Genomic DNA, 7,783 nt, shown 5'->3' on the forward strand with positions numbered 1-7,783 from the left:
ACCTGTTCATAGAACAAGAACTTTGCTGATCCAGCTTGTTAATTGCGTTGAGTTTGTGATTTTCAGAACAACCCATAATTGGCCGGGGAGGTTACAATTTGAAATTATTTTTAAGAAGGGTAGTTATTGACGATAATTTAGTAATTCACCCTTCTATAACTCTCGTTTCAAAAGCTATGGTTTGTGCAAACGCGAACACCGGGATTGATATTTGGGGAAGTTGCCTACTCCCATGAACTGAGCCCATAAAACGGAAAAAGTTTGGGGAGGGGGCTAAGCGATGGATCTCTTTCAGTTCATATAGTAAATAATAGCGCATTGTTTAATCGTAAATGTGCAATGCAAATAATTGATGACAGTTTTTCATATTCCTATCGTCTTGGAATTTATCATTTCATGATTACGAATGCGAGTTATGCAAGCGGTTGAGCAGGGCAGTTCGAATGTCGGTATTCGCCGGTATCAGGCGACGAATTTGATTTTAGAATTTTAGTTGTGTTGGTGCGTGTGTAGAATGTGGTAGGTTTAATTTTTCCGTTTATTCTAACCTATAAACTGTTCTTGGTTTTGTTTTTAACTATAACATGTTTTTATAAATAATATACCGCCGATTATTTTCATTTTGATTGAATCCTTAATTTGTGTGTCGCTTTTTGTGTCGTGTACATCTGTGTTCTTTGATTCCCTCCGAGATGGACGGCACTAATATTCGAATGACCGAGGAGAGATTTTACCCTGAGGTAAGGCCCGTGCAGTGCACGTTTAATTTATTAAATAGTGAGGTGATAAATTAAAGCGGCAGGCGCCTAACGTTTGCTCGTCTGAGAATTGTCTGCGGGGTTAATTAGAATTCGTGACTAAACTTCGGGATTAAGTTATCCAACTGCATTCATTTGAAGAGTGCATGATATCATTTCTATATTAAAGTATGATGATTAAGTGCCATATTGATGAATTTCGATATTTTACATATGGTGCACCCACACGTTTAACCCTACCGGTTATGCCGTGTCCAGATGACGATGAATCGGTTAATCAAATCAAGTCGCTGTGGTAGTCGATAGTTGCCTTGGATTATTCTCAGTGGGATAATAATGAAAAGTCACGATCCCTCTGATAAGGCAAAGGCACCCACTCCCTCAATATTTTGAGGTGCATTTTAACATTCTTGTGAAGTTGGGTAAAAGTCAAGCTGCGCCAAACCAGGAAACTTATTTATTTATCCACCTCTATAGCCTTTGAGTGACATTTTTACTTCCTGTTAAAGGAAGTCCATTACGATATTGCTCGGTTAGTTTATTACACTGTTCAGTTTAATGTCGTTGAACTAATTATCCCGTGCCTGATTTTAAATCAAAAACTTGTTCAAATTGAAAAGTGACAATTTTGGCCTTGCAGACGAGGACAATTTCGGTTTATTTATTATTTTGTAAACCGACTTGGTCAGCTGTTGTAAAATGAAATTGTCTGCATTTATTTATTTAGCGCTACACGTATATGAAATGATTTTTTCCCGCCAAAATTGGGCTCCCAATAAATGTTTTGACCTAGAGCTAGAGGTCAACGAAATGACATAATTAATCCCTAGTTAATACCATTGTAAATTTAGTAATCTTGCTGCCATTCTAACTTAAATCCCATCCTAATTCCATGCTCTAATGTCCTGTATAATATCATATTGCACATGATACTGTTAATTTCACTCACCTACATTTGTACCGAGACTTTGTACCTTCCATGGCTATCTCGATGAAACTATGTGATATAGTTCGTAAAAGGTTTTAGACGTTTTAGATCTCAGCATTGAGAGTTTGCCACAAATAAAATAAAATTGCTTCGTACAAAGTGTCTGTTAAAAATTGAACCAAAGGTCAGCCAGAAAATGAAAATTTGCTGTTTATACGCAAAAACAGGTTAACGCCAACCCGAGCGCCAACCGTTTTGAGATAATTACAAGCGAGATTACAAGCATGTAGAAGAAAAAAATATCTCCCTTTATCATTTACATATTTGAGGGGTAACGAAATATTGAATTGGAAGTAAACGCATCTTCATTATTTTGTCGTTTGTAGGACGTTATAAGTAATTAGAATGGAATAAAACGGGATTAAAAGTATTGAATGGGGTCGCGATAATGAAAAACACGCTCTGCAGGAATGAGCGTTTCGAGCTCTCGACCGGAAGGTATGACAAAATATGAAAATGAAATATGGCTCGATAAGTCTGGCCATGGTGCAAGTCCAGATGGGCTCATAGAGACACCCTCGCAGACACCGTTATAATTATAGAGACAATTCAACTCATGTATAAAAAATCGCATAAGCCGCAGTGCAATTGTCACTTTGACAGCGGCAAAAGTTACCTGCAACTTTTCCAGCGACAAATGCACTAGTGGTTTTTTCACTTTTCATTTTGGAACAATTATCGCATTATCCTTTCCCATATGATTAGCTTGACGTCTGTCAATAATTGACTAGTTTGGTGAATTTCTTGTTAGTTAAATTGTCCTGCCGAATTACACTCGAGGTTTATATTTAAACCGAGTAAATTTGGGTTGTTGCAATTCAAATCTGTTTCCTTTTAGCAATTGAACTCGAAAAACTGTCAAACTAAAAATGCTCCACCTTCGGTGTCGCATTTTTATTAGTTGACAGTTTTTCTCGTCTAATTGCTAGGCAACAGATTTTCATTACCTTAACAACCCAAATTTATTCGGTAAAATACAAACCTCTTGTGCAATTATAAGTGATTAAATGCGCATAAATATCGAGAAATTCTGTTGTGGAATTATTAAATAACGAAAAAAAAAGGATTTTATTTTCCTTATAAATGGGTCACTTAGTGGTAAATAGAGACCATCCAGATTATCAAGCTCAAGGGCAATCTCGAGGGCAATTATTACTTAATGGGTCGAGGCAAATGCAGATTTCTAAGATGGCCTACCAAATCGGAGCGGAACCCGCGGAAGCACAAATTAATTAACGGTATCTACATACTAGCTACAGGAAAACGAAACAAAGAAAACAAACCCCCCTATATACTTCACGGAATGAAAATATCAAGCGCTTACTTTGAAATTAAGTAAACGGTAAGTTCCGAGGTACGTTCAAATGCCACAGTCACACGAAACTAAAACGGAAAAATATCCCCTTAAATAGGTTGGTACGTTACATAGAATTCTCAAAAAATATGGAAATAGAATACCGTTCCTGATGTGGGCATCCTACACACAAATTCCCGATTCCATGAAATTTGGTATAACCATTGTTTAAATACTTAAACAATTTATACAATGGTATAACCAAAATTTTACACCTAATATGCTGTTTTCGAGGCTGTTTTCGGTCATTTATACGACTACGAGGACCAAAACATAGTCAAATTCTATTTTTTAATGTCCGTAAGTCAATTTTTCAAATAGGATTACAGTGTCTCACCTGGGGAGTTTGAAGCGCCCTGTATACACGGTGTCCATTTTTCGAGTGCCACTATGGGGATCTCGCTTATCTTAAGAGATAGACATTTGGTTAAATGGGGACAAAGTTGTGAATTTTCGTGATGAATAATAACCTAAAAAGAAATTTAAAATATCTTCAAAAGTTTTGAAAATATCGCAAAAAAAAAAGAAAATTTCTGATTTTCGTTTTTAATTTTTTCATAGTAAACTAATCGTTCTGGACATTTCTAATTAACACATTTGAATTCAGACACTTTTTAATGGAGATTTCGAATCTGGCAACCCGTTTTCAATAACTTTTAAGAGGACGGAGAAACACGTGGCAACTTTAATTTTTTTATGGGCGCCGTTTTGGATTTTGACATTTTGAGATTAGGTCTTTTTTTCTCTTTACAACGATATATCACACATGGTGGTTCAGTAACACATTTTTCCTAAAATTACAATTTTCATTTTCTTCGAAGAATGCTTTGGAAAAACAAAACGTTCTTTTGTTGTGAACAAAAGGTTGACTTATTTACGTTTGTGCTAGATTTATTGCGAAAATATTATTTATTCTTATGTATTTTTGTTCTAATTTGAATTATAATTTGCTTGCAAAACGAAGGTTCAATTCTATTCAGATGAAAATCGAATTGTCTCAACACAACTAGTTCCCTGCCAACGCTCCAACCAGACAGATGGATCAAACTGTCAAACTTTTGTTCACGATAAAAGAACGTTTTGTTTTTCCAAAGCACTCTTCCCAAAAAATTAAAAAGTGTCTGAATAATGTGATAATTAGAAATGTCTAGTATGATTAGTTTACCATGAAAAAATTAAAAACGAAGGTCAGACATTTTTGTTTTTTTTGCGATATTTTCAAAACTACTAAAAATATTTCTAATTTCCTTTCAGATTATTATTCAGCACGAAAATTCGCAACTTTGCCCCCATTTAACCAACTCTCTATCTCTTCAGGTAAGCGAGATCCCCATAGTGGCACTCGAAAAATGGACACCGTGTATATATTTCAAATGATTACATTAGATAATCTACGATTAAACAAAAAAATAAGTAATAAGTAAAATAAAATCGGTAAATTATTAATTATTTATTTAGGTGTAAAACTGTCTGTAGAATCCAAAAATGTACAAGGTGTACCGTGAATTTTTTAGAACTATCGTTTTTTGCAATTTTTGTGTATTTTTTGTGGAATTTTCGGGCATGTTCGTCGAATTTTCAACCTGATCCGCCGCATCGATTAATAAATTATATCCACAATTATGTACATCTTTGTCAACAGAGGCGCCATCTAGTATGACAGATTGCGACTATTATCCGTTCTGTCGATAAGTTCGCCGATAGGTTACCTACTTTTTAAGTTGAGGGAAGTGTCTAAGTACCTGATCTTCAGACGATTGAATAATTTGAGTAATTCGACCGAACGGAGAAGGATTAAATTTCATCAAAAGAGAGGGGTGGGGGGGACTGGTTTTATCCTTCATGGTACTCCGAGTGGTACTCGAATGAAAGGTTTCAACGAAAGGAATTAATTTCTATCAACCATAGTCCGAGCCATAGTCCTTCTCCTCGACCCCTTATCGTGATCGGATATAATTCCTTATATCTTAAGAACGTATTGTCGCAAGAGGGTACTCATAGGGCAAGAGGAAGGTCAGGACTAGACATACTATTGGTGCTGTCAAAACGGAGTGTCGGAGGAGCTCGCGGAGGAGGGTACTCTCAAAGGGCGGAAAGATCGTCTAGGCGAGACACATATATTGGCGATGCAAAAAAACTAATTGTTCTAGTAAATGATCATTTACTGAAAAAAATTACAAGATGTTAATAAATCATATGAGACCCAAAATATTACTGGTATGCCCTCGTCCGAAGATACTGCTAATGGGAGCTCGAACAAAGTAACACCTACTTCCTCAAAGAGCATCGGAGGTTTTGAAGAGCCACTAGTTCATAATGTTAACCGCACGGAAGACATTTATCTGTATTTACTGGCGATTGCTACATGGATTTCGAAGATTAAAATCGAAACAGTATGGGCGAACGAAAGAGTTGCAGAAAAAATTGAAGAATTCTTATTGACTTGCGGCCTCCAACCCTGGATTTTAGGCAAAACCTACTTTATGATCCCAAAGTGCACCTTTTTACTAACACTTAATGGTGTTTTCATTAAATTAATTAAATAAATTAATTGAGGTAGCTTAGCTTAGATTGATAAATCAAATTTTCTATAATTATTACCTGTCTACTACCAATTATAAAGTATAATTTATGGGACACCTGAACTCAAAATTATAATTACAGTGCAAGTTCCTCTACACATATTTACTTGATAGATTAATTTACTGTAAATATTTCGTAACAAGTATCGCATCTGGCACATGCCGTACCAGTCCCGCAAACCAAATTGACTAATCTCGAGTTTTAAAGAGACAACTTTCTACATTCATTGTTTCTTTAACTTGAGTATTCCGTGGGTGTAATGTGAGGGTTTCATTTGCCGAAGGAGGTAATCGATACCCAACCACGTAAATGTTATTTGTTACACTCATTTATGATGCTTGTAACAATATACACCTGACACGATACCTTAGCGATTCGAGTTTTTCTTCTTTTCAAAACAAAATCTGCGTGACCAACTTAACACGCAATTTATGCTTTCGATCATACATACTTCGTACTGAGTAATGTTTGGATTGGTTCTTCTTCAGGTTTAAGGGATGAATTGATGACAAAAATAAAGTTATTTACTGCTCACAAGATCTGTGAGGGCTGTTTGATGTTTCCTGATCTTGTTTATATGTAACAGTATATCTCATATAGTATCTTCTTTCAGGGTGCTCAGGTGAAGGAATTGGATGATGGACGACCGTGCCTTAATTGCAACAGTTGTGAAAACGGCTACAAGCCTCACATTTGGAGGTAAGTAATAGCACCTCGAATAGCACAGACAAAATACTGTAATAGACTTGGTAAGAATGGTTGATTATCTGCTCGATTATATGTATGTTAAAGATTCAAATTTTTGATAATTGAATGTTCAGTGTCTGCTGCTTATTCCAAAAAATGCTCAAGCGCAAGAAATTACGGAGAAAGCAGTCATTGGGAAACTCCATGTACTGTTTGTATAAACCAAAAATCCTCAAATGCCACTAAGAAAGTGTTAATAATTAACCCAGTTCCAATTTGCTTGCCTTACATGGGCAGAGGTTTTCCTGCCGCTTACGTTCATTTTCATAATCGCCGTGCCATCAGGTCTAATCGTCGTGAAACGTGTAGGTGTATTACTAATTTGTTAAAACCGAAAACGTGTTTGAGAAAGATACTTAACGAGTTCGTTAATTTCGTAGAAGTCTCCTTATTTAGCCGGGGAATTCTTAGCTTCATTTTCAGTTCAAGGATGACTATTTACATTTAAATTGTTCAAAGAAAATTCTTACGAATGCAAGTATGTAAATTTCGATTGGGGCTTTATAGTCGAACAACGCGTTCGAGCTTCTTATGCAATTTGCAATTCGCCTCTACATTGCAATTGCCTAACTGTAAGGTAGTAGCTGTGGTAATCAATTGATTTAGTTACAGGGGAGGCGCATAGAATATTCTTTAGTGGTGATTATTGTTTCAGAACGTTTTGTTGAGGAAGACTGTTTTATTTTTATAACAAGGTCGGGATATCGTTGTTTCCTGTTTCAATCTGAACACCGGAAACACCTTCTCAGCGAATTTATTAAGTACGTTGTAAGTAGTAAGTACATACTATATTTTAATGTGACTTGAGAAAAATTCTCCCTGATCTAATTTTTTGCATTGGGCACATGACAAAAATGTAACGACGTTAACTTTCTCTCTTTTTAATTCTCAATTCATTTGCCGGAGTTGCTTAAATTAGACAGAAATGAATGTCTGTGAACTCAGCCCCGCATGTATAGAATTTTGCAATTCTAATTCTGGATGTCCTCGGCAAGGTACCTACCTCTTCAGAGTTATTGATAAATCCTAGATTTCGGGCAGTTAAGTCATAAGAGTAATTTTGAAAATATTGGAGAAGAGCTTCACGGTGCGCTGCTCCCCCCTTACCAAAAGTTCTGGAGAAATCAATTTGTAAGTAGTTCTCAATAGGGATCAACCGATACGGTCTTTTTTGGCCGATGGCGGGAGGGGTTTAAATAGAAAATGAGACTGCATTTTCGTATCAAGGAAAGGATGAGGAAACTATTAAACAAGATATGGACAGGAAGGGGACTACTTACCTGATGAATGGAAGGAAGGGAAAATAGTGCCGATTTACCACCGATCGTGAATGGAAAATGATAGGGGAATCAC

General features: G+C 36.2%; 1 long non-coding RNA gene across 2 annotated transcripts; it reads left to right on the forward strand.

Annotated features, from left to right (window-relative positions):
• The first annotated feature begins 478 nt into the window (after positions 1–478).
• Positions 479–7,173, forward strand: LOC116172172. 2 transcript variants are annotated; one of them, XR_004145598.1, is made up of 3 exons: positions 479–740; positions 6,297–6,382; positions 7,086–7,173. It is a non-coding gene; the product is annotated as an uncharacterized LOC116172172 (long non-coding RNA). The 2 variants fall into 2 exon arrangements; XR_004145599.1 differs by lacking the exon at positions 7,086–7,173 and having other exon boundaries at positions 480–740; positions 6,297–6,383.
• The last annotated feature ends 610 nt before the right edge of the window (positions 7,174–7,783 follow it).

The sequence above is a fragment of the Photinus pyralis genome, unplaced genomic scaffold (genome assembly GCF_008802855.1).
Source record: "Photinus pyralis isolate 1611_PpyrPB1 unplaced genomic scaffold, Ppyr1.3 Ppyr1.4_LG5, whole genome shotgun sequence".
NCBI classification, from domain to species: domain Eukaryota; kingdom Metazoa; phylum Arthropoda; class Insecta; order Coleoptera; family Lampyridae; genus Photinus; species Photinus pyralis.